This window comes from Pimephales promelas, chromosome 19 (genome assembly GCF_988280905.1).
Source record: "Pimephales promelas chromosome 19, fPimPro1.hap1.1, whole genome shotgun sequence".
Classification (NCBI taxonomy): Eukaryota; Metazoa; Chordata; class Actinopteri; order Cypriniformes; family Leuciscidae; genus Pimephales; species Pimephales promelas.
Window position 1 is genome coordinate 855,718 of NC_142787.1, and position 25,552 is coordinate 881,269.

Sequence of the window (25,552 nt, forward strand, 5' to 3'; positions counted from 1 at the left end):
GGCTAAAGCCTCCATTTTTGCACTCAGGTCTAAGTCTCATGGCCCTCTATCAGAATTTGGGAAGATTGGAGAAACTTAATTTTTCGCCCAAAAAAAAAAACGTAAGGGGTACCACTGTCGTTTTTTTTCGGGCCGAATTTTTGAGTTTTGATATCTCAGCTCTGGAAGGGGCTAGAGCCTCCATTTTTGCACTCAGGTCTAAGGCTCACGGCCCTCTATCAGAATCCAGAGTTTTGAGAAGATTGGGGATACTTAATTTTTCGCCCAAAAAAAAAAAACGTAAGTGGTAACACTGTCGTTTTTTTTTTCGGGTCGAAATTTTGATTTTCGATATCTCAGCTCTGGAAGGGTCTAGAGCCTCCATTTTTGCACTCAGGTCTAAGTCTCATGGCCCTCTATCAGAATTTGGGAAGATTGGAGAAACTTAATTTTTCGCCCAAAAAAAAAACGTAAGGGGTAACACTGTCGTTTTTTTTTTCGGGTCGAAATTTTGATTTTCGATGTCTCAGCTCTGGAAGGGTCTAGAGCCTCCATTTTTGCACTCAGGTTTAAGTCTCATGGCCCTCTATCAGAATTTGGGAAGATTGGAGAAACTTAATTTTTAGCCCCAAAAAAAAAACCGTAAGATGTACCACTGTCGTTTTTTTTTCGGGCCGAATTTTTGAGTTTCGATATCTCAGCTCTGGAAGGGGCTAGAGCCTCCATTTTTGCACTCAGGTCTAAGGCTCACGGCCCTCTATCAGAATCCAGAGTTTTGAGAAGATTGGGGATACTTAATTTTTCGCCCAAAAAAAAAAAAAAACGTAAGAGGTAACACTGTCGTTTTTTTTTTTCGGGTCGAAATTTTGATTTTCGATATCTCAGCTCTGGAAGGGGCTAGAGCCTCCATTTTTGCACTCAGGTCTAAGTCTCATGGCCCTCTATCAGAATTTGGGAAGATTGGAGAAACTTAATTTTTCGCCCAAAAAAAAAAACGTAAGGGGTACCACTGTCGTTTTTTTTTCGGGCCGAATTTTTGAGTTTTGATATCTCAGCTCTGGAAGGGGCTAGAGCCTCCATTTTTGCACTCAGGTCTAAGGCTCACGGCCCTCTATCAGAATCCAGAGTTTTGAGAAGATTGGGGATACTTAATTTTTCGCCCAAAAAAAAAAAAACGTAAGGGGTAACACTGTCGTTTTTTTTTTCGGGTCGAAATTTTGATTTTCGATATCTCAGCTCTGGAAGGGTCTAGAGCCTCCATTTTTGCACTCAGGTCTAAGTCTCATGGCCCTCTATCAGAATTTGGGAAGATTGGAGAAACTTAATTTTTCGCCCAAAAAAAAAACGTAAGGGGTAACACTGTCGTTTTTTTTTTCGGGCCGAATTTTTGAGTTTCGATATCTCAGCTCTGGAAGGGGCTAGAGCCTCCATTTTTGCACTCAGGTCTAAGTCTCATGGCCCTCTACCAGAATTTGGGAAGATTGGGGATACTTAATTTTTCGCCCAAAAAAAAAAACGTAAGGGGTACCACTGTCGTTTTTTTTTTCGGGTCGAAATTTTGAGTTTCGATATCTCAGCTCTGGAAGGGTCTAGAGCCTCAATTTTTGCACTCAGGTCTAAGGCTCACGGCCCTCTATCAGAATCCAGAGTTTTGAGAAGATTGGGGATACTTAATTTTTCGCCCAAAAAAAAAAAAAACGTAAGGGGTAACACTGTCGGTTTTTTTTTCGGGTCGAAATTTTGAGTTTCGATATCTCAGCTCTGGAAGGGTCTAGAGCCTTCATTTTTGCACTCAGGTCTAAGGCTCACGGCCCTCTATCAGAATCCAGAGTTTTGAGAAGATTGGGGATACGTAATTTTTCGCCCCAAAAAAAAAAAACGTAAGGGGTAACACTGTTGTTTTTTTTTTCGGGTCGAAATTTTGATTTTCGATATCTCAGCTCTGGAAGGGGCTAGAGCCTCCATTTTTGCACTCAGGTCTAAGTCTCATGGCCCTCTATCAGAATTTGGGAAGATTGGAGAAACTTAATTTTTCGCCCAAAAAAAAACCGTAAGGGGTACCACTGTCGTTTTTTTTCGGGCCGAATTTTTGAGTTTCGATATCTCAGCTCTGGAAGGGGCTAGAGCCTCCATTTTTGCACTCAGGTCTAAGTCTCATTGCCCTCTATCAGAATTTGGGAAGATTGGAGAAACTTAATTTTTCGCCCAAAAAAAAAAAAACGTAAGGGGTACCACTGTCGTTTTTTTTTTCGGGCCGAATTTTTGAGTTTCGATATCTCAGCTCTGGAAGGGGCTAGAGCCTCCATTTTTGCACTCAGGTCTAAGTCTCATGGCCCTCTATCAGAATTTGGGAAGATTGGAGAAACTTAATTTTTCGCCCAAAAAAAAACGTAAGGGGTACCACTGTCGTTTTTTTTTCGGGCCGAATTTTTGAGTTTCGATATCTCAGCTCTGGAAGGGGCTAGAGCCTCCATTTTTGCACTCAGGTCTAAGTCTCATGGCCCTCTACCAGAATTTGGGAAGATTGGAGAAACTTAATTTTTCGCCCAAAAAAAAAACGTAAGGGGTAACACTGTCGTTTTTTTTTTCGGTCGAAATTTTGATTTTCGATATCTCAGCTCTGGAAGGGTCTAGAGCCTCCATTTTTGCACTCAGGTCTAAGTCTCATGGCCCTCTATCAGAATTTGGGAAGATTGGAGAAACTTAATTTTTCGCCCCAAAAAAAAAACGTAAGGGGTACCACTGTCGTTTTTTTTTCGGGCCGAATTTTTGAGTTTCGATATCTCAGCTCTGGAAGGGGCTAGAGCCTCCATTTTTGCACTCAGGTCTAAGTCTCATGGCCCTCTACCAGAATTTGGGAAGATTGGAGAAACTTAATTTTTCGCCCAAAAAAAAAAACGTAAGGGGTACCACTGTCGTTTTTTTTTTCGGGTCGAAATTTTGAGTTTCGATATCTCAGCTCTGGAAGGGTCTAGAGCCTCCATTTTTGCACTCAGGTCTAAGGCTCACGGCCCTCTATCAGAATCCAGAGTTTTGAGAAGATTGGGGATACTTAATTTTTCGCCCAAAAAAAAAAAACGTAAGGGGTAACACTGTCGTTTTTTTTTTTCGGGTCGAAATTTTGAGTTTCGATATCTCAGCTCTGGAAGGGTCTAGAGCCTCCATTTTTGCACTCAGGTCTAAGGCTCACGGCCCTCTATCAGAATCCAGAGTTTTGAGAAGATTGGGGATACTTAATTTTCGCCCAAAAAAAAAAAAACGTAAGGGGTAACACTGTCGGTTTTTTTTTCGGGTCGAAATTTTGATTTTCGATATCTCAGCTCTGGAAGGGGCTAAAGCCTCCATTTTTGCACTCAGGTCTAAGTCTCATGGCCCTCTATCAGAATTTGGGAAGATTGGAGAAACTTAATTTTTCGCCCAAAAAAAAAAACGTAAGGGGTACCACTGTCGTTTTTTTTCGGGCCGAATTTTTGAGTTTTGATATCTCAGCTCTGGAAGGGGCTAGAGCCTCCATTTTTGCACTCAGGTCTAAGGCTCACGGCCCTCTATCAGAATCCAGAGTTTTGAGAAGATTGGGGATACTTAATTTTTCGCCCAAAAAAAAAAAACGTAAGGGGTAACACTGTCGTTTTTTTTTTCGGGTCGAAATTTTGATTTTCGATATCTCAGCTCTGGAAGGGTCTAGAGCCTCCATTTTTGCACTCAGGTCTAAGTCTCATGGCCCTCTATCAGAATTTGGGAAGATTGGAGAAACTTAATTTTTCGCCCAAAAAAAAAACGTAAGGGGTAACACTGTCGTTTTTTTTTTCGGGTCGAAATTTTGATTTTCGATGTCTCAGCTCTGGAAGGGTCTAGAGCCTCCATTTTTGCACTCAGGTTTAAGTCTCATGGCCCTCTATCAGAATTTGGGAAGATTGGAGAAACTTAATTTTTAGCCCCAAAAAAAAAACCGTAAGATGTACCACTGTCGTTTTTTTTTCGGGCCGAATTTTTGAGTTTCGATATCTCAGCTCTGGAAGGGGCTAGAGCCTCCATTTTTGCACTCAGGTCTAAGGCTCACGGCCCTCTATCAGAATCCAGAGTTTTGAGAAGATTGGGGATACTTAATTTTTCGCCCAAAAAAAAAAAAAAAACGTAAGAGGTAACACTGTCGTTTTTTTTTTTCGGGTCGAAATTTTGATTTTCGATATCTCAGCTCTGGAAGGGGCTAGAGCCTCCATTTTTGCACTCAGGTCTAAGTCTCATGGCCCTCTATCAGAATTTGGGAAGATTGGAGAAACTTAATTTTTCGCCCAAAAAAAAAAACGTAAGGGGTACCACTGTCGTTTTTTTTTCGGGCCGAATTTTTGAGTTTTGATATCTCAGCTCTGGAAGGGGCTAGAGCCTCCATTTTTGCACTCAGGTCTAAGGCTCACGGCCCTCTATCAGAATCCAGAGTTTTGAGAAGATTGGGGATACTTAATTTTTCGCCCAAAAAAAAAAAACGTAAGGGGTAACACTGTCGTTTTTTTTTTCGGGTCGAAATTTTGATTTTCGATATCTCAGCTCTGGAAGGGTCTAGAGCCTCCATTTTTGCACTCAGGTCTAAGTCTCATGGCCCTCTATCAGAATTTGGGAAGATTGGAGAAACTTAATTTTTCGCCCAAAAAAAAAACGTAAGGGGTAACACTGTCGTTTTTTTTTTCGGGCCGAATTTTTGAGTTTCGATATCTCAGCTCTGGAAGGGGCTAGAGCCTCCATTTTTGCACTCAGGTCTAAGTCTCATGGCCCTCTACCAGAATTTGGGAAGATTGGGGATACTTAATTTTTCGCCCAAAAAAAAAAACGTAAGGGGTACCACTGTCGTTTTTTTTTTCGGGTCGAAATTTTGAGTTTCGATATCTCAGCTCTGGAAGGGTCTAGAGCCTCAATTTTTGCACTCAGGTCTAAGGCTCACGGCCCTCTATCAGAATCCAGAGTTTTGAGAAGATTGGGGATACTTAATTTTTCGCCCAAAAAAAAAAAAACGTAAGGGGTAACACTGTCGGTTTTTTTTTCGGGTCGAAATTTTGAGTTTCGATATCTCAGCTCTGGAAGGGTCTAGAGCCTTCATTTTTGCACTCAGGTCTAAGGCTCACGGCCCTCTATCAGAATCCAGAGTTTTGAGAAGATTGGGGATACGTAATTTTTCGCCCCAAAAAAAAAAAACGTAAGGGGTAACACTGTTGTTTTTTTTTTCGGGTCGAAATTTTGATTTTCGATATCTCAGCTCTGGAAGGGGCTAGAGCCTCCATTTTTGCACTCAGGTCTAAGTCTCATGGCCCTCTATCAGAATTTGGGAAGATTGGAGAAACTTAATTTTTCGCCCAAAAAAAAACCGTAAGGGGTACCACTGTCGTTTTTTTTCGGGCCGAATTTTTGAGTTTCGATATCTCAGCTCTGGAAGGGGCTAGAGCCTCCATTTTTGCACTCAGGTCTAAGTCTCATTGCCCTCTATCAGAATTTGGGAAGATTGGAGAAACTTAATTTTTCGCCCAAAAAAAAAAAAACGTAAGGGGTACCACTGTCGTTTTTTTTTTCGGGCCGAATTTTTGAGTTTCGATATCTCAGCTCTGGAAGGGGCTAGAGCCTCCATTTTTGCACTCAGGTCTAAGTCTCATGGCCCTCTATCAGAATTTGGGAAGATTGGAGAAACTTAATTTTTCGCCCAAAAAAAAAAACGTAAGGGGTACCACTGTCGTTTTTTTTTCGGGCCGAATTTTTGAGTTTCGATATCTCAGCTCTGGAAGGGGCTAGAGCCTCCATTTTTGCACTCAGGTCTAAGTCTCATGGCCCTCTACCGGAATTTGGGAAGATTGGAGAAACTTAATTTTTCGCCTAAAAAAAAAACGTAAGGGGTACCACTGTCGTTTTTTTTTCGGGCCGAATTTTTGAGTTTCGATATCTCAGCTCTGGAAGGGGCTAGAGCCTCCATTTTTGCACTCAGGTCTAAGTCTCATGGCCCTCTACCAGAATTTGGGAAGATTGGAGAAACTTAATTTTTCGCCCAAAAAAAAAACGTAAGGGGTACCACTGTCGTTTTTTTTTCGGGCCGAATTTTTGAGTTTCGATATCTCAGCTCTGGAAGGGGCTAGAGCCTCCATTTTCCACTCAGGTCTAAGTCTCATGGCCCTCTATCAGAATTTGGGAAGATTGGAGAAACTTAATTTTTCGCCCAAAAAAAAAACGTAAGGGGTACCACTGTCGTTTTTTTTTCGGGCCGAATTTTTGAGTTTCGATATCTCAGCTCTGGAAGGGTCTAGAGCCTCCATTTTTGCACTCAGGTCTAAGGCTCACGGCCCTCTATCAGAATCCAGAGTTTTGAGAAGATTGGGGATACTTAATTTTTCGCCCAAAAAAAAAAAACGTAAGGGGTAACACTGTCGTTTTTTTTTTTCTGGTCGAAATTTTGAGTTTCGATATCTCAGCTCTGGAAGGGTCTAGAGCCTCCATTTTTGCACTCAGGTCTAAGGCTCACGGCCCTCTATCAGAATCCAGAGTTTTGAGAAGATTGGGGATACTTAATTTTTCGCCCAAAAAAAAAAAAACGTAAGGGGTAACACTGTCGTTTTTTTTTTCGGGTCGAAATTTTGATTTTCGATATCTCAGCTCTGGAAGGGGCTAGAGCCTCCATTTTTGCACTCAGGTCTAAGTCTCATGGCCCTCTATCAGAATTTGGGAAGATTGGAGAAACTTAATTTTTCGCCCAAAAAAAAAAACGTAAGGGGTACCACTGTCGTTTTTTTTTCGGGCCGAATTTTTGAGTTTTGATATCTCAGCTCTGGAAGGGGCTAGAGCCTCCATTTTTGCACTCAGGTCTAAGGCTCACGGCCCTCTATCAGAATCCAGAGTTTTGAAAAGATTGGGGATACTTAATTTTTCGCCCAAAAAAAAAAAAACGTAAGGGGTAACACTGTCGTTTTTTTTTTTCGGGTCGAAATTTTGATTTTCGATATCTCAGCTCTGGAAGGGTCTAGAGCCTCCATTTTTGCACTCAGGTCTAAGTCTCATGGCCCTCTATCAGAATTTGGGAAGATTGGAGAAACTTAATTTTTCGCCCAAAAAAAAAACGTAAGGGGTAACACTGTCGTTTTTTTTTTCGGGTCGAAATTTTGATTTTCGATGTCTCAGCTCTGGAAGGGTCTAGAGCCTCCATTTTTGCACTCAGGTTTAAGTCTCATGGCCCTCTATCAGAATTTGGGAAGATTGGAGAAACTTAATTTTTCGCCCCAAAAAAAAAACGTTAGGGGTACCACTGTCGTTTTTTTTTTCGGGCCGAATTTTTGAGTTTCGATATCTCAGCTCTGGAAGGGGCTAGAGCCTCCATTTTTGCACTCAGGTCTAAGGCTCACGGCCCTCTATCAGAATCCAGAGTTTTGAGAAGATTGGGGATACTTAATTTTTCGCCCAAAAAAAAAAAAAAACGTAAGGGGTAACACTGTCGTTTTTTTTTTCGGGTCGAAATTTTGATTTTCGATATCTCAGCTCTGGAAGGGGCTAGAGCCTCCATTTTTGCACTCAGGTCTAAGTCTCATGGCCCTCTATCAGAATTTGGGAAGATTGGAGAAACTTAATTTTTCGCCCAAAAAAAAAAAACGTAAGGGGTACCACTGTCGTTTTTTTTTCGGGCCGAATTTTTGAGTTTTGATATCTCAGCTCTGGAAGGGGCTAGAGCCTCCATTTTTGCACTCAGGTCTAAGGCTCACGGCCCTCTATCAGAATCCAGAGTTTTGAGAAGATTGGGGATACTTAATTTTTCGCCCCAAAAAAAAAAAACGTAAGGGGTAACACTGTCGTTTTTTTTTTCGGGTCGAAATTTTGATTTTCGATATCTCAGCTCTGGAAGGGTCTAGAGCCTCCATTTTTGCACTCAGGTCTAAGTCTCATGGCCCTCTATCAGAATTTGGGAAGATTGGAGAAACTTAATTTTTCGCCTAAAAAAAAAAAACGTAAGGGGTACCACTGTCGTTTTTTTTTCGGGCCGAATTTTTGAGTTTCGATATCTCAGCTCTGGAAGGGGCTAGAGCCTCCATTTTTGCACTCAGGTCTAAGTCTCATGGCCCTCTACCAGAATTTGGGAAGATTGGAGAAACTTAATTTTTCGCCCAAAAAAAAAAACGTAAGGGGTACCACTGTCGTTTTTTTTTCGGGCCGAATTTTTGAGTTTCGATATCTCAGCTCTGGAAGGGGCTAGAGCCTCCATTTTTGCACTCAGGTCTAAGTCTCATGGCCCTCTACCAGAATTTGGGAAGATTGGAGAAACTTAATTTTTCGCCCAAAAAAAAAAACGTAAGGGGTACCACTGTCGTTTTTTTTTCGGGCCGAATTTTTGAGTTTCGATATCTCAGCTCTGGAAGGGGCTAGAGCCTCCATTTTTGCACTCAGGTCTAAGTCTCAACGCCCTCTATCAGAATTTGGGAAGATTGGAGAAACTTAATTTTTCGCCCCAAAAAAAAAAAACGTAAGGGGTACCACTGTCGTTTTTTTTTCGGGCCGAATTTTTGAGTTTTGATATCTCAGCTCTGGAAGGGGCTAGAGCCTCCATTTTTGCACTCAGGTCTAAGGCTCACGGCCCTCTATCAGAATCCAGAGTTTTGAGAAGATTGGGGATACTTAATTTTTCGCCCCAAAAAAAAAAAACGTAAGGGGTAACACTGTCGTTTTTTTTTTCGGGTCGAAATTTTGATTTTCGATATCTCAGCTCTGGAAGGGTCTAGAGCCTCCATTTTTGCACTCAGGTCTAAGTCTCATTGCCCTCTATCAGAATTTGGGAAGATTGGAGAAACTTAATTTTTCGCCCAAAAAAAAAAACGTAAGGGGTAACACTGTCGTTTTTTTTTTCGGGTCGAAATTTTGATTTTCGATATCTCAGCTCTGGAAGGGTCTAGAGCCTCCATTTTTGCACTCAGGTCTAAGTCTCATGGCCCTCTATCAGAATTTGGGAAGATTGGAGAAACTTAATTTTTCGCCCAAAAAAAAAAAACGTAAGGGGTACCACTGTCGTTTTTTTTTCGGGCCGAATTTTTGAGTTTCGATATCTCAGCTCTGGAAGGGGCTAGAGCCTCCATTTTTGCACTCAGGTCTAAGTCTCATGGCCCTCTACCAGAATTTGGGAAGATTGGAGAAACTTAATTTTTCGCCCAAAAAAAAAAAACGTAAGGGGTACCACTGTCGTTTTTTTTTTCGGGTCGAAATTTTGAGTTTCGATATCTCAGCTCTGGAAGGGTCTAGAGCCTCCATTTTTGCACTCAGGTCTAAGGCTCACGGCCCTCTATCAGAATCCAGAGTTTTGAGAAGATTGGGGATACTTAATTTTTCGCCCAAAAAAAAAAAAAAAAACGTAAGGGGTAACACTGTCGTTTTTTTTTTCGGGTCGAAATTTTGAGTTTCGATATCTCAGCTCTGGAAGGGTCTAGAGCCTCCATTTTTGCACTCAGGTCTAAGGCTCACGGCCCTCTATCAGAATCCAGAGTTTTGAGAAGATTGGGGATACTTAATTTTTCGCCCAAAAAAAAACAAAACGTAAGGGGTAACACTGTTGTTGTTTTTTTCGGGTCGAAATTTTGATTTTCGATATCTCAGCTCTGGAAGGGGCTAGAGCCTCCATTTTTGCACTCAGGTCTAAGTCTCATGGCCCTCTATCAGAATTTGGGAAGATTGGAGAAACTTAATTTTTCGCCCAAAAAAAAAAACGTAAGGGGTACCACTGTCGTTTTTTTTTCGGGCCGAATTTTTGAGTTTTGATATCTCAGCTCTGGAAGGGGCTAGAGCCTCCATTTTTGCACTCAGGTCTAAGGCTCACGGCCCTCTATCAGAATCCAGAGTTTTGAAAAGATTGGGGATACTTAATTTTTCGCCCAAAAAAAAAAAAAACGTAAGGGGTAACACTGTCGTTTTTTTTTTTCGGGTCGAAATTTTGATTTTCGATATCTCAGCTCTGGAAGGGTCTAGAGCCTCCATTTTTGCACTCAGGTCTAAGTCTCATGGCCCTCTATCAGAATTTGGGAAGATTGGAGAAACTTAATTTTTCGCCCAAAAAAAAAACGTAAGGGGTAACACTGTCGTTTTTTTTTTCGGGTCGAAATTTTGATTTTCGATGTCTCAGCTCTGGAAGGGTCTAGAGCCTCCATTTTTGCACTCAGGTTTAAGTCTCATGGCCCTCTATCAGAATTTGGGAAGATTGGAGAAACTTAATTTTTCGCCCCAAAAAAAAAACGTTAGGGGTACCACTGTCGTTTTTTTTTTCGGGCCGAATTTTTGAGTTTCGATATCTCAGCTCTGGAAGGGGCTAGAGCCTCCATTTTTGCACTCAGGTCTAAGGCTCACGGCCCTCTATCAGAATCCAGAGTTTTGAGAAGATTGGGGATACTTAATTTTTCGCCCAAAAAAAAAAAAAAACGTAAGGGGTAACACTGTCGTTTTTTTTTTCGGGTCGAAATTTTGATTTTCGATATCTCAGCTCTGGAAGGGGCTAGAGCCTCCATTTTTGCACTCAGGTCTAAGTCTCATGGCCCTCTATCAGAATTTGGGAAGATTGGAGAAACTTAATTTTTCGCCCAAAAAAAAAAAACGTAAGGGGTACCACTGTCGTTTTTTTTTCGGGCCGAATTTTTGAGTTTTGATATCTCAGCTCTGGAAGGGGCTAGAGCCTCCATTTTTGCACTCAGGTCTAAGGCTCACGGCCCTCTATCAGAATCCAGAGTTTTGAGAAGATTGGGGATACTTAATTTTTCGCCCCAAAAAAAAAAAACGTAAGGGGTAACACTGTCGTTTTTTTTTTCGGGTCGAAATTTTGATTTTCGATATCTCAGCTCTGGAAGGGTCTAGAGCCTCCATTTTTGCACTCAGGTCTAAGTCTCATGGCCCTCTATCAGAATTTGGGAAGATTGGAGAAACTTAATTTTTCGCCTAAAAAAAAAAACGTAAGGGGTACCACTGTCGTTTTTTTTTCGGGCCGAATTTTTGAGTTTCGATATCTCAGCTCTGGAAGGGGCTAGAGCCTCCATTTTTGCACTCAGGTCTAAGTCTCATGGCCCTCTACCAGAATTTGGGAAGATTGGAGAAACTTAATTTTTCGCCCAAAAAAAAAAACGTAAGGGGTACCACTGTCGTTTTTTTTTCGGGCCGAATTTTTGAGTTTCGATATCTCAGCTCTGGAAGGGGCTAGAGCCTCCATTTTTGCACTCAGGTCTAAGTCTCATGGCCCTCTACCAGAATTTGGGAAGATTGGAGAAACTTAATTTTTCGCCCAAAAAAAAAAACGTAAGGGGTACCACTGTCGTTTTTTTTTCGGGCCGAATTTTTGAGTTTCGATATCTCAGCTCTGGAAGGGGCTAGAGCCTCCATTTTTGCACTCAGGTCTAAGTCTCAACGCCCTCTATCAGAATTTGGGAAGATTGGAGAAACTTAATTTTTCGCCCCAAAAAAAAAAACGTAAGGGGTACCACTGTCGTTTTTTTTTCGGGCCGAATTTTTGAGTTTTGATATCTCAGCTCTGGAAGGGGCTAGAGCCTCCATTTTTGCACTCAGGTCTAAGGCTCACGGCCCTCTATCAGAATCCAGAGTTTTGAGAAGATTGGGGATACTTAATTTTTCGCCCCAAAAAAAAAAAACGTAAGGGGTAACACTGTCGTTTTTTTTTTTCGGGTCGAAATTTTGATTTTCGATATCTCAGCTCTGGAAGGGTCTAGAGCCTCCATTTTTGCACTCAGGTCTAAGTCTCATTGCCCTCTATCAGAATTTGGGAAGATTGGAGAAACTTAATTTTTCGCCCAAAAAAAAAAACGTAAGGGGTAACACTGTCGTTTTTTTTTTCGGGTCGAAATTTTGATTTTCGATATCTCAGCTCTGGAAGGGTCTAGAGCCTCCATTTTTGCACTCAGGTCTAAGTCTCATGGCCCTCTATCAGAATTTGGGAAGATTGGAGAAACTTAATTTTTCGCCCAAAAAAAAAAAACGTAAGGGGTACCACTGTCGTTTTTTTTTCGGGCCGAATTTTTGAGTTTCGATATCTCAGCTCTGGAAGGGGCTAGAGCCTCCATTTTTGCACTCAGGTCTAAGTCTCATGGCCCTCTACCAGAATTTGGGAAGATTGGAGAAACTTAATTTTTCGCCCAAAAAAAAAAAACGTAAGGGGTACCACTGTCGTTTTTTTTTTCGGGTCGAAATTTTGAGTTTCGATATCTCAGCTCTGGAAGGGTCTAGAGCCTCCATTTTTGCACTCAGGTCTAAGGCTCACGGCCCTCTATCAGAATCCAGAGTTTTGAGAAGATTGGGGATACTTAATTTTTCGCCCAAAAAAAAAAAAAAAAACGTAAGGGGTAACACTGTCGTTTTTTTTTTCGGGTCGAAATTTTGAGTTTCGATATCTCAGCTCTGGAAGGGTCTAGAGCCTCCATTTTTGCACTCAGGTCTAAGGCTCACGGCCCTCTATCAGAATCCAGAGTTTTGAGAAGATTGGGGATACTTAATTTTTCGCCCAAAAAAAAACAAAACGTAAGGGGTAACACTGTTGTTGTTTTTTTCGGGTCGAAATTTTGATTTTCGATATCTCAGCTCTGGAAGGGGCTAGAGCCTCCATTTTTGCACTCAGGTCTAAGTCTCATGGCCCTCTATCAGAATTTGGGAAGATTGGAGAAACTTAATTTTTCGCCCAAAAAAAAAACGTAAGGGGTACCACTGTCGTTTTTTTTTTTCGGGCCGAATTTTTGAGTTTCGATATCTCAGCTCTGTAAGGGGCTAGAGCCTCCATTTTTGCACTCAGGTCTAAGTCTCATGGCCCTCTATCAGAATTTGGGAAGATTGGAGAAACTTAATTTTTCGCCCAAAAAAAAAAACGTAAGGGGTACCACTGTCGTTTTTTTTTCGGGCCGAATTTTTGAGTTTCGATATCTCAGCTCTGGAAGGGGCTAGAGCCTCCATTTTTGCACTCAGGTCTAAGTCTCATGGCCCTCTATCAGAATTTGGGAAGATTGGAGAAACTTAATTTTTCGCCCAAAAAAAAAACGTAAGGGGTACCACTGTCGTTTTTTTTTTTCGGGCCGAATTTTTGAGTTTCGATATCTCAGCTCTGGAAGGGGCTAGAGCCTCCATTTTTGCACTCAGGTCTAAGTCTCATGGCCCTCTACCAGAATTTGGGAAGATTGGAGAAACTTAATTTTTCGCCCAAAAAAAAAAACGTAAGGGGTAACACTGTCGTTTTTTTTTCGGTCGAAATTTTGATTTTCGATATCTCAGCTCTGGAAGGGTCTAGAGCCTCCATTTTTGCACTCAGGTCTAAGTCTCATGGCCCTCTATCAGAATTTGGGAAGATTGGAGAAACTTAATTTTTCGCCCAAAAAAAAAACGTAAGGGGTACCACTGTGGTTTTTTTTTCGGGCCGAATTTTTGAGTTTCGATATCTCAGCTCTGGAAGGGGCTAGAGCCTCCATTTTTGCACTCAGGTCTAAGTCTCATGGCCCTCTACCAGAATTTGGGAAGATTGGAGAAACTTAATTTTTCGCCCAAAAAAAAAAACGTAAGGGGTACCACTGTCGTTTTTTTTTCGGGCCGAATTTTTGAGTTTCGATATCTCAGCTCTGGAAGGGGCTAGAGCCTCAATTTTTGCACTCAGGTCTAAGTCTCATGGCCCTCTATCAGAATTTGGGAAGATTGGAGAAACTTAATTTTTCGCCCAAAAAAAAAAACGTAAGGGGTACCACTGTCGTTTTTTTTTTCGGGCCGAATTTTTGAGTTTCGATATCTCAGCTCTGGAAGGGGCTAGAGCCTCCATTTTTGCACTCAGGTCTAAGTCTCAACGCCCTCTATCAGAATTTGGGAAGATTGGAGAAACTTAATTTTTCGCCCAAAAAAAAAAACGTAAGGGGTACCACTGTCGTTTTTTTTTCGGGCCGAATTTTTGAGTTTCGATATCTCAGCTCTGGAAGGGGCTAGAGCCTCCATTTTTGCACTCAGGTCTAAGTCTCATGGCCCTCTACCAGAATTTGGGAAGATTGGAGAAACTTAATTTTTCGCCCAAAAAAAAAAACGTAAGGGGTACCACTGTCGTTTTTTTTTCGGGCCGAATTTTTGAGTTTCGATATCTCAGCTCTGGAAGGGGCTAGAGCCTCCATTTTTGCACTCAGGTCTAAGTCTCATGGCCCTCTATCAGAATTTGGGAAGATTGGAGAAACTTAATTTTTCGCCCAAAAAAAAAAACGTAAGGGGTACCACTGTCATTTTTTTTTCGGGCCGAATTTTTGAGTTTCGATATCTCAGCTCTGGAAGGGGCTAGAGCCTCCATTTTTGCACTCAGGTCTGAGTCTCAACGCCCTCTATCAGAATTTGGAAAGATTGGAGAAACTTAATTTTTCGCCCAAAAAAAAAAACGTAAGGGGTACCACTGTCGTTTTTTTTTCGGGCCGAATTTTTGAGTTTCGATATCTCAGGTCTGGAAGGGGCTAGAGCCTCCATTTTTGCACTCAGGTCTAAGTCTCATGGCCCTGTACCAGAATTTGGGAAGATTGGAGAAACTTAGTTTTTCGCTCAAAAAAAAAAACGTAAGGGGTACCACTGTCGGTTTTTTTTTCGGGTCGAAATTTTGAGTTTCGATATCTCAGCTCTGGAAGGGTCTAGAGCCTCCATTTTTGCACTCAGGTCTAAGGCTCACGGCCCTCTATCAGAATCCAGAGTTTTGAGAAGATTGGGGATACTTAATTTTTCGCCCAAAAAAAAAAAACGTAAGGGGTAACACTGTCGTTTTTTTTTTCGGGTCGAAATTTTGAGTTTCGATATCTCAGCTCTGGAAGGGTCTAGAGCCTCCATTTTTGCACTCAGGTCTAAGGCTCACGGCCCTCTATCAGAATCCAGAGTTTTGAGAAGATTGGGGATACTTAATTTTTCGCCCAAAAAAAAAAAACGTAAGGGGTAACACTGTCGTTTTTTTTTTCGGGTCGAAATTTTGATTTTCGATATCTCAGCTCTGGAAGGGGCTAGAGCCTCCATTTTTGCACTCAGGTCTAAATCTCATGGCCCTCTATCAGAATTTGGGAAGATTGGAGAAACTTAATTTTTCGCCAAAAAAAAAAAACGTAAGGGGTACCACTGTCGTTTTTTTTTCGGGCCGAATTTTTGAGTTTTGATATCTCAGCTCTGGAAGGGGCTAGAGCCTCCATTTTTGCACTCAGGTCTAAGGCTCACGGCCCTCTATCAGAATCCAGAGTTTTGAGAAGATTGGGGATACTTAATTTTTCGCCCAAAAAAAAAAAAAACGTAAGGGGTAATACTGTCGTTTTTTTTTTCGGGTCGAAATTTTGATTTTCGATATCTCAGCTCTGGAAGGGTCTAGAGCCTCCATTTTTGCACTCAGGTCTAAGGCTCACGGCCCTCTATCAGAATCCAGACTTTTGAGAAGATTGGGGATACTTAATTTTTCGCCCAAAAAAAAAAAAACGTAAGGGGTAACACTGTTGTTGTTTTTTTCGGGTCGAAATTTTGATTTTCGATATCTCAGCTCTGGAAGGGGCTAGAGCCTCCATTTTTGCACTCAGGTCTAAGTCTCATGGCCCTCTATCAGAATTTGGGAAGATTGGAGAAACTTAATTTTTCGCCCAAAAAAAAAAAACGTAAGGGGTACCACTGTCGGTTTTTTTTTCGGGCCGAATTTTTGAGTTTCGATATCTCAGCTCTGGAAGGGGCTAGAGCCTCCATTTTTGCACTCAGGTCTAAGTCTCATGGCCCTCTATCAGAATTTGGGAAGATTGGAGAAACTTAATTTTTCGCCCAAAAAAAAAAACGTAAGGGGTACCACTGTCGTTTTTTTTTTCGGGCCGAATTTTTGAGTTTCGATATCTCAGCTCTGGAAGGGGCTAGAGCCTCCATTTTTGCACTCAGGTCTAAGTCTCATGGCCCTCTATCAGAATTTGGGAAGATTGGAGAAACTTAATTTTTCGCCCAAAAAAAAAACGTAAGGGGTACCACTGTCGTTTTTTTTTCGGGCCGAATTTTTGAGTTTCGATATCTCAGCTCTGGAAGGGGCTAGAGCCTCCATTTTTGCACTCAGGTCTAAGTCTCATGGCCCTCTATCAGAATTTGGGAAGATTGGAGAAACTTAATTTTTCGCCCAAAAAAAAAAAACGTAAGGGGTACCACTGTCGTTTTTTTTTTCGGGCCGAATTTTTGAGTTTCGATATCTCAGCTCTGGAAGGGGCTAGAGCCTCCATTTTTGCACTCAGGTCTAAGTCTCATGGCCCTCTATCAGAATTTGGGAAGATTGGAGAAACTTAATTTTTCGCCCAAAAAAAAAAACGTAAGGGGTACCACTGTCGTTTTTTTTTTCGGGCCGAATTTTTGAGTTTCGATATCTCAGCTCTGGAAGGGGCTAGAGCCTCCATTTTTGCACTCAGGTCTAAGTCTCATGGCCCTCTATCAGAATTTGGGAAGATTGGAGAAACTTAATTTTTCGCCCAAAAAAAAAAACGTAAGGGGTAACACTGTCGTTTTTTTTTTCGGTCGAAATTTTGATTTTCGATATCTCAGCTCTGGAAGGGTCTAGAGCCTCCATTTTTGCACTCAGGTCTAAGTCTCATGGCCCTCTACCAGAATTTGGGAAGATTGGAGAAACTTAATTTTTCGCCCAAAAAAAAAAACGTAAGGGGTAACACTGTGGTTTTTTTTTCGGTCGAAATTTTGATTTTCGATATCTCAGCTCTGGAAGGGTCTAGAGCCTCCATTTTTGCACTCAGGTCTAAGTCTCATGGCCCTCTATCAGAATTTGGGAAGATTGGAGAAACTTAATTTTTCGCCCAAAAAAAAAAACGTAAGGGGTACCACTGTCGTTTTTTTTTGGGGCCGAATTTTTGAGTTTTGATATCTCAGCTCTGGAAGGGGCTAGAGCCTCCATTTTTGCACTCAGGTCTAAGGCTCACGGCCCACTATCAGAATCCAGAGTTTTGAGAAGATTGGGGATACTTAATTTTTCGCCCAAAAAAAAAAAAACGTAAGGGGTAACACTGTCGTTTTTTTTTTCGGGTCGAAATTTTGATTTTCGATATCTCAGCTCTGGAAGGGTCTAGAGCCTCCATTTTTGCACTCAGGTCTAAGTCTCATGGCCCTCTATCAGAATTTGGGAAGATTGGAGAAACTTAATTTTTCGCCCAAAAAAAAAAACGTAAGGGGTAACACTGTCGTTTTTTTTTTCGGGTCGAAATTTTGATTTTCGTTATCTCAGCTCTGGAAGGGTCTAGAGCCTCCATTTTTGCACTCAGGTCTAAGTCTCATGGCCCTCTATCAGAATTTGGGAAGATTGGAGAAACTTAATTTTTCGCCCCAAAAAAAAACCGTAAGGGGTACCACTGTCGTTTTTTTTTCGGGCCGAATTTTTGAGTTTCGATATCTCAGCTCTGGAAGGGGCTAGAGCCTCCATTTTTGCACTCAGGTCTAAGTCTCATGGCCCTCTATCAGAATTTGGGAAGATTGGAGAAACTTAATTTTTCGCCCAAAAAAAAAAACGTAAGGGGTACCACTGTCGTTTTTTTTTCGGGCCGAATTTTTGAGTTTCGATATCTCAGCTCTGGAAGGGGCTAGAGCCTCCATTTTTGCACTCAGGTCTAAGTCTCATGGCCCTCTACCAGAATTTGGGAAGATTGGAGAAACTTAATTTTTCGCCCAAAAAAAAAAAACGTAAGGGGTACCACTGTCGTTTTTTTTTTCGGGTCGAAATTTTGAGTTTCGATATCTCAGCTCTGGAAGGGTCTAGAGCCTCCATTTTTGCACTCAGGTCTTAGGCTCACGGCCCTCTATCAGAATCCAGAGTTTTGAGAAGATTGGGGATACTTAATTTTTCGCCCAAAAAAAAAAAACGTAAGGGGTAACACTGTCGTTTTTTTTTTCGGGTCGAAATTTTGAGTTTCGATATCTCAGCTCTGGAAGGGTCTAGAGCCTCCATTTTTGCACTCAGGTCTAAGGCTCACGGCCCTCTATCAGAATCCAGAGTTTTGAGAAGATTGGGGATACTTAATTTTTCGCCCAAAAAAAACAAAAACGTAAGGGGTAACACTGTTGTTTTTTTTTTCGGGTCGAAATTTTGATTTTCGATATCTCAGCTCTGGAAGGGGCTAGAGCCTCCATTTTTGCACTCAGGTCTAAGTCTCATGGCCCTCTATCAGAATTTGGGAAGATTGGAGAAACTTAATTTTTCGCCCAAAAAAAAAAACGTAAGGGGTACCACTGTCATTTTTTTTTCGGGCCGAATTTTTGAGTTTCGATATCTCAGCTCTGGAAGGGGCTAGAGCCTCCATTTTTGCACTCAGGTCTAAGTCTCAACGCCCTCTATCAGAATTTGGAAAGATTGGAGAAACTTAATTTTTCGCCCAAAAAAAAAAACGTAAGGGGTACCACTGTCGTTTTTTTTTCGGGCCGAATTTTTGATTTTCGATATCTCAGCTCTGGAAGGGGCTAGAGCCTCCATTTTTGCACTCAGGTCTAAGTCTCATGGCCCTGTACCAGAATTTGGGAAGATTGGAGAAACTTAGTTTTTCGCCCAAAAAAAAAAACGTAAGGGGTACCACTGTCGGTTTTTTTTTCGGGTCGAAATTTTGAGTTTCGATATCTCAGCTCTGGAAGGGTCTAGAGCCTCCATTTTTGCACTCAGGTCTAAGGCTCACGGCCCTCTATCAGAATCCAGAGTTTTGAGAAGATTGGGGATACTTAATTTTTCGCCCAAAAAAAAAAAACGTAAGGGGTAACACTGTCGTTTTTTTTTTCGGGTCGAAATTTTGAGTTTCGATATCTCAGCTCTGGAAGGGTCTAGAGCCTCCATTTTTGCACTCAGGTCTAAGGCTCACGGCCCTCTATCAGAATCCAGAGTTTTGAGAAGATTGGGGATACTTAATTTTTCGCCCAAAAAAAAAAAAACGTAAGGGGTAACACTGTCGTTTTTTTTTTCGGGTCGAAATTTTGATTTTCGATATCTCAGCTCTGGAAGGGGCTAGAGCCTCCATTTTTGCACTCAGGTCTAAATCTCATGGCCCTCTATCAGAATTTGGGAAGATTGGAGAAACTTAATTTTTCGCCAAAAAAAAAAAACGTAAGGGGTACCACTGTCGTTTTTTTTTCGGGCCGAATTTTTGAGTTTCGATATCTCAGCTCTGGAAGGGGCTAGAGCCTCCATTTTTGCACTCAGGTCTAAGGCTCACGGCCCTCTATCAGAATCCAGAGTTTTGAGAAGATTGGGGATACTTAATTTTTCGCCCAAAAAAAAAAAACGTAAGGGGTAACACTGTCGTTTTTTTTTTCGGGTCGAAATTTTGATTTTCGATATCTCAGCTCTGGAAGGGTCTAGAGCCTCCATTTTTGCACTCAGGTCTAAGGCTCACGGCCCTCTATCAGAATCCAGAGTTTTGAGAAGATTGGGGATACTTAATTTTTCGCCCAAAAAAAAAAAAACGTAAGGGGTAACACTGTTGTTGTTTTTTTCGGGTCGAAATTTTGATTTTCGATATCTCAGCTCTGGAAGGGGCTAGAGCCTCCATTTTTGCACTCAGGTCTAAGTCTCATGGCCCTCTATCAGAATTTGGGAAGATTGGAGAAACTTAATTTTTCGCCCAAAAAAAAAAAACGTAAGGGGTACCACTGTCGTTTTTTTTTTCGGGCCGAATTTTTGAGTTTCGATATCTCAGCTCTGGAAGGGGCTAGAGCCTCCATTTTTGCACTCAGGTCTAAGTCTCATGGCCCTCTATCAGAATTTGGGAAGATTGGAGAAACTTAATTTTTCGCCCAAAAAAAAAAAACGTAAGGGGTACCACTGTCGTTTTTTTTTTCGGGCCGAATTTTTGAGTTTCGATATCTCAGCTCTGGAAGGGGCTAGAGCCTCCATTTTTGCACTCAGGTCTAAGTCTCATGGCCCTCTATCAGAATTTGGGAAGATTGGAGAAACTTAATTTTTCGCCCAAAAAAAAAACGTAAGGGGTACCACTGTCGTTTTTTTTTCGGGCCGAATTTTTGAGTTTCGATATCTCAGCTCTGGAAGGGGCTAGAGCCTCCATTTTTGCACTCAGGTCTAAGTCTCATGGCCCACTATCAGAATTTGGGAAGATTGGAGAAACTTAATTTTTCGCCCAAAAAAAAAAAACGTAAGGGGTACCACTGTCGTTTTTTTTTTCGGGCCGAATTTTTGAGTTTCGATATCTCAGCTCTGGAAGGGGCTAGAGCCTCCATTTTTGCACTCAGGTCTAAGTCTCATGGCCCTCTATCAGAATTTGGGAAGATTGGAGAAACTTAATTTTTCGCCCAAAAAAAAAAACGTAAGGGGTACCACTGTCGTTTTTTTTTTCGGGCCGAATTTTTGAGTTTCGATATCTCAGCTCTGGAAGGGGCTAGAGCCTCCATTTTTGCACTCAGGTCTAAGTCTCATGGCCCTCTATCAGAATTTGGGAAGATTGGAGAAACTTAATTTTTCGCCCCAAAAAAAAAACGTAAGGGTTAACACTGTCGTTTTTTTTTTCGGTCGAAATTTTGATTTTCGATATCTCAGCTCTGGAAGGGTCTAGAGCCTCCATTTTTGCACTCAGGTCTAAGTCTCATGGCCCTCTACCAGAATTTGGGAAGATTGGAGAAACTTAATTTTTCGCCCAAAAAAAAAAACGTAAGGGGTAACACTGTCGTTTTTTTTTTCGGTCGAAATTTTGATTTTCGATATCTCAGCTCTGGAAGGGTCTAGAGCCTCCATTTTTGCACTCAGGTCTAAGTCTCATGGCCCTCTATCAGAATTTGGGAAGATTGGAGAAACTTAATTTTTCGCCCAAAAAAAAAAACGTAAGGGGTACCACTGTCGTTTTTTTTTGGGGCCGAATTTTTGAGTTTTGATATCTCAGCTCTGGAAGGGGCTAGAGCCTCCATTTTTGCACTCAGGTCTAAGGCTCACGGCCCACTATCAGAATCCAGAGTTTTGAGAAGATTGGGGATACTTAATTTTTCGCCCAAAAAAAAAAAACGTAAGGGGTAACACTGTCGTTTTTTTTTTCGGGTCGAAATTTTGATTTTCGATATCTCAGCTCTGGAAGGGTCTAGAGCCTCCATTTTTGCACTCAGGTCTAAGTCTCATGGCCCTCTATCAGAATTTGGGAAGATTGGAGAAACTTAATTTTTCGCCCAAAAAAAAAAACGTAAGGGGTAACACTGTCGTTTTTTTTTTTCGGGTCGAAATTTTGATTTTCGATATCTCAGCTCTGGAAGGGTCTAGAGCCTCCATTTTTGCACTCAGGTCTAAGTCTCATGGCCCTCTATCAGAATTTGGGAAGATTGGAGAAACTTAATTTTTCGCCCCAAAAAAAAACCGTAAGGGGTACCACTGTCGTTTTTTTTTCGGGCCGAATTTTTGAGTTTCGATATCTCAGCTCTGGAAGGGACTAGAGCCTCCATTTTTGCACTCAGGTCTAAGTCTCATGGCCCTCTATCAGAATTTGGGAAGATTGGAGAAACTTAATTTTTCGCCCAAAAAAAAAAAACGTAAGGGGTACCACTGTCGTTTTTTTTTCGGGCCGAATTTTTGAGTTTCGATATCTCAGCTCTGGAAGGGGCTAGAGCCTCCATTTTTGCACTCAGGTCTAAGTCTCATGGCCCTCTACCAGAATTTGGGAAGATTGGAGAAACTTAATTTTTCGCCCAAAAAAAAAAAACGTAAGGGGTACCACTGTCGTTTTTTTTTTCGGGCCGAATTTTTGAGTTTCGATATCTCAGCTCTGGAAGGGGCTAGAGCCTCCATTTTTGCACTCAGGTCTAAGTCTCATGGCCCTCTATCAGAATTTGGGAAGATTGGAGAAACTTAATTTTTCGCCCAAAAAAAAAACGTAAGGGGTACCACTGTCGTTTTTTTTTCGGGCCGAATTTTTGAGTTTCGATATCTCAGCTCTGGAAGGGGCTAGAGCCTCCATTTTTGCACTCAGGTCTAAGTCTCATGGCCCTCTATCAGAATTTGGGAAGATTGGAGAAACTTAATTTTTCGCCCAAAAAAAAAAAACGTAAGGGGTACCACTGTCGTTTTTTTTTTCGGGCCGAATTTTTGAGTTTCGATATCTCAGCTCTGGAAGGGGCTAGAGCCTCCATTTTTGCACTCAGGTCTAAGTCTCATGGCCCTCTATCAGAATTTGGGAAGATTGGAGAAACTTAATTTTTCGCCCAAAAAAAAAAACGTAAGGGGTACCACTGTCGTTTTTTTTTTCGGGCCGAATTTTTGAGTTTCGATATCTCAGCTCTGGAAGGGGCTAGAGCCTCCATTTTTGCACTCAGGTCTAAGTCTCATGGCCCTCTATCAGAATTTGGGAAGATTGGAGAAACTTAATTTTTCGCCCAAAAAAAAAAACGTAAGGGGTAACACTGTCGTTTTTTTTTTCGGTCGAAATTTTGATTTTCGATATCTCAGCTCTGGAAGGGTCTAGAGCCTCCATTTTTGCACTCAGGTCTAAGTCTCATGGCCCTCTACCAGAATTTGGGAAGATTGGAGAAACTTAATTTTTCGCCCAAAAAAAAAAACGTAAGGGGTAACACTGTGGTTTTTTTTTCGGTCGAAATTTTGATTTTCGATATCTCAGCTCTGGAAGGGTCTAGAGCCTCCATTTTTGCACTCAGGTCTAAGTCTCATGGCCCTCTATCAGAATTTGGGAAGATTGGAGAAACTTAATTTTTCGCCCAAAAAAAAAAACGTAAGGGGTACCACTGTCGTTTTTTTTTGGGGCCGAATTTTTGAGTTTTGATATCTCAGCTCTGGAAGGGGCTAGAGCCTCCATTTTTGCACTCAGGTCTAAGGCTCACGGCCCACTATCAGAATCCAGAGTTTTGAGAAGATTGGGGATACTTAATTTTTCGCCCAAAAAAAAAAAACGTAAGGGGTAACACTGTCGTTTTTTTTTTCGGGTCGAAATTTTGATTTTCGATATCTCAGCTCTGGAAGGGTCTAGAGCCTCCATTTTTGCACTCAGGTCTAAGTCTCATGGCCCTCTATCAGAATTTGGGAAGATTGGAGAAACTTAATTTTTCGCCCAAAAAAAAAAACGTAAGGGGTAACACTGTCGTTTTTTTTTTCGGGTCGAAATTTTGATTTTCGTTATCTCAGCTCTGGAAGGGTCTAGAGCCTCCATTTTTGCACTCAGGTCTAAGTCTCATGGCCCTCTATCAGAATTTGGGAAGATTGGAGAAACTTAATTTTTCGCCCCAAAAAAAAACCGTAAGGGGTACCACTGTCGTTTTTTTTTCGGGCCGAATTTTTGAGTTTCGATATCTCAGCTCTGGAAGGGGCTAGAGCCTCCATTTTTGCACTCAGGTCTAAGTCTCATGGCCCTCTATCAGAATTTGGGAAGATTGGAGAAACTTAATTTTTCGCCCAAAAAAAAAAACGTAAGGGGTACCACTGTCGTTTTTTTTTCGGGCCGAATTTTTGAGTTTCGATATCTCAGCTCTGGAAGGGGCTAGAGCCTCCATTTTTGCACTCAGGTCTAAGTCTCATGGCCCTCTACCAGAATTTGGGAAGATTGGAGAAACTTAATTTTTCGCCCAAAAAAAAAAAACGTAAGGGGTACCACTGTCGTTTTTTTTTTCGGGTCGAAATTTTGAGTTTCGATATCTCAGCTCTGGAAGGGTCTAGAGCCTCCATTTTTGCACTCAGGTCTTAGGCTCACGGCCCTCTATCAGAATCCAGAGTTTTGAGAAGATTGGGGATACTTAATTTTTCGCCCAAAAAAAAAAAACGTAAGGGGTAACACTGTCGTTTTTTTTTTCGGGTCGAAATTTTGAGTTTCGATATCTCAGCTCTGGAAGGGTCTAGAGCCTCCATTTTTGCACTCAGGTCTAAGGCTCACGGCCCTCTATCAGAATCCAGAGTTTTGAGAAGATTGGGGATACTTAATTTTTCGCCCAAAAAAAACAAAAACGTAAGGGGTAACACTGTTGTTTTTTTTTTCGGGTCGAAATTTTGATTTTCGATATCTCAGCTCTGGAAGGGGCTAGAGCCTCCATTTTTGCACTCAGGTCTAAGTCTCATGGCCCTCTATCAGAATTTGGGAAGATTGGAGAAACTTAATTTTTCGCCCAAAAAAAAAAACGTAAGGGGTACCACTGTCATTTTTTTTTCGGGCCGAATTTTTGAGTTTCGATATCTCAGCTCTGGAAGGGGCTAGAGCCTCCATTTTTGCACTCAGGTCTAAGTCTCAACGCCCTCTATCAGAATTTGGAAAGATTGGAGAAACTTAATTTTTCGCCCAAAAAAAAAAACGTAAGGGGTACCACTGTCGTTTTTTTTTCGGGCCGAATTTTTGATTTTCGATATCTCAGCTCTGGAAGGGGCTAGAGCCTCCATTTTTGCACTCAGGTCTAAGTCTCATGGCCCTGTACCAGAATTTGGGAAGATTGGAGAAACTTAGTTTTTCGCCCAAAAAAAAAAACGTAAGGGGTACCACTGTCGGTTTTTTTTTCGGGTCGAAATTTTGAGTTTCGATATCTCAGCTCTGGAAGGGTCTAGAGCCTCCATTTTTGCACTCAGGTCTAAGGCTCACGGCCCTCTATCAGAATCCAGAGTTTTGAGAAGATTGGGGATACTTAATTTTTCGCCCAAAAAAAAAAAACGTAAGGGGTAACACTGTCGTTTTTTTTTTCGGGTCGAAATTTTGAGTTTCGATATCTCAGCTCTGGAAGGGTCTAGAGCCTCCATTTTTGCACTCAGGTCTAAGGCTCACGGCCCTCTATCAGAATCCAGAGTTTTGAGAAGATTGGGGATACTTAATTTTTCGCCCAAAAAAAAAAAAACGTAAGGGGTAACACTGTCGTTTTTTTTTTCGGGTCGAAATTTTGATTTTCGATATCTCAGCTCTGGAAGGGGCTAGAGCCTCCATTTTTGCACTCAGGTCTAAATCTCATGGCCCTCTATCAGAATTTGGGAAGATTGGAGAAACTTAATTTTTCGCCAAAAAAAAAAAACGTAAGGGGTACCACTGTCGTTTTTTTTTCGGGCCGAATTTTTGAGTTTCGATATCTCAGCTCTGGAAGGGGCTAGAGCCTCCATTTTTGCACTCAGGTCTAAGGCTCACGGCCCTCTATCAGAATCCAGAGTTTTGAGAAGATTGGGGATACTTAATTTTTCGCCCAAAAAAAAAAAACGTAAGGGGTAACACTGTCGTTTTTTTTTTCGGGTCGAAATTTTGATTTTCGATATCTCAGCTCTGGAAGGGTCTAGAGCCTCCATTTTTGCACTCAGGTCTAAGGCTCACGGCCCTCTATCAGAATCCAGAGTTTTGAGAAGATTGGGGATACTTAATTTTTCGCCCAAAAAAAAAAAAACGTAAGGGGTAACACTGTTGTTGTTTTTTTCGGGTCGAAATTTTGATTTTCGATATCTCAGCTCTGGAAGGGGCTAGAGCCTCCATTTTTGCACTCAGGTCTAAGTCTCATGGCCCTCTATCAGAATTTGGGAAGATTGGAGAAACTTAATTTTTCGCCCAAAAAAAAAAAACGTAAGGGGTACCACTGTCGTTTTTTTTTTCGGGCCGAATTTTTGAGTTTCGATATCTCAGCTCTGGAAGGGGCTAGAGCC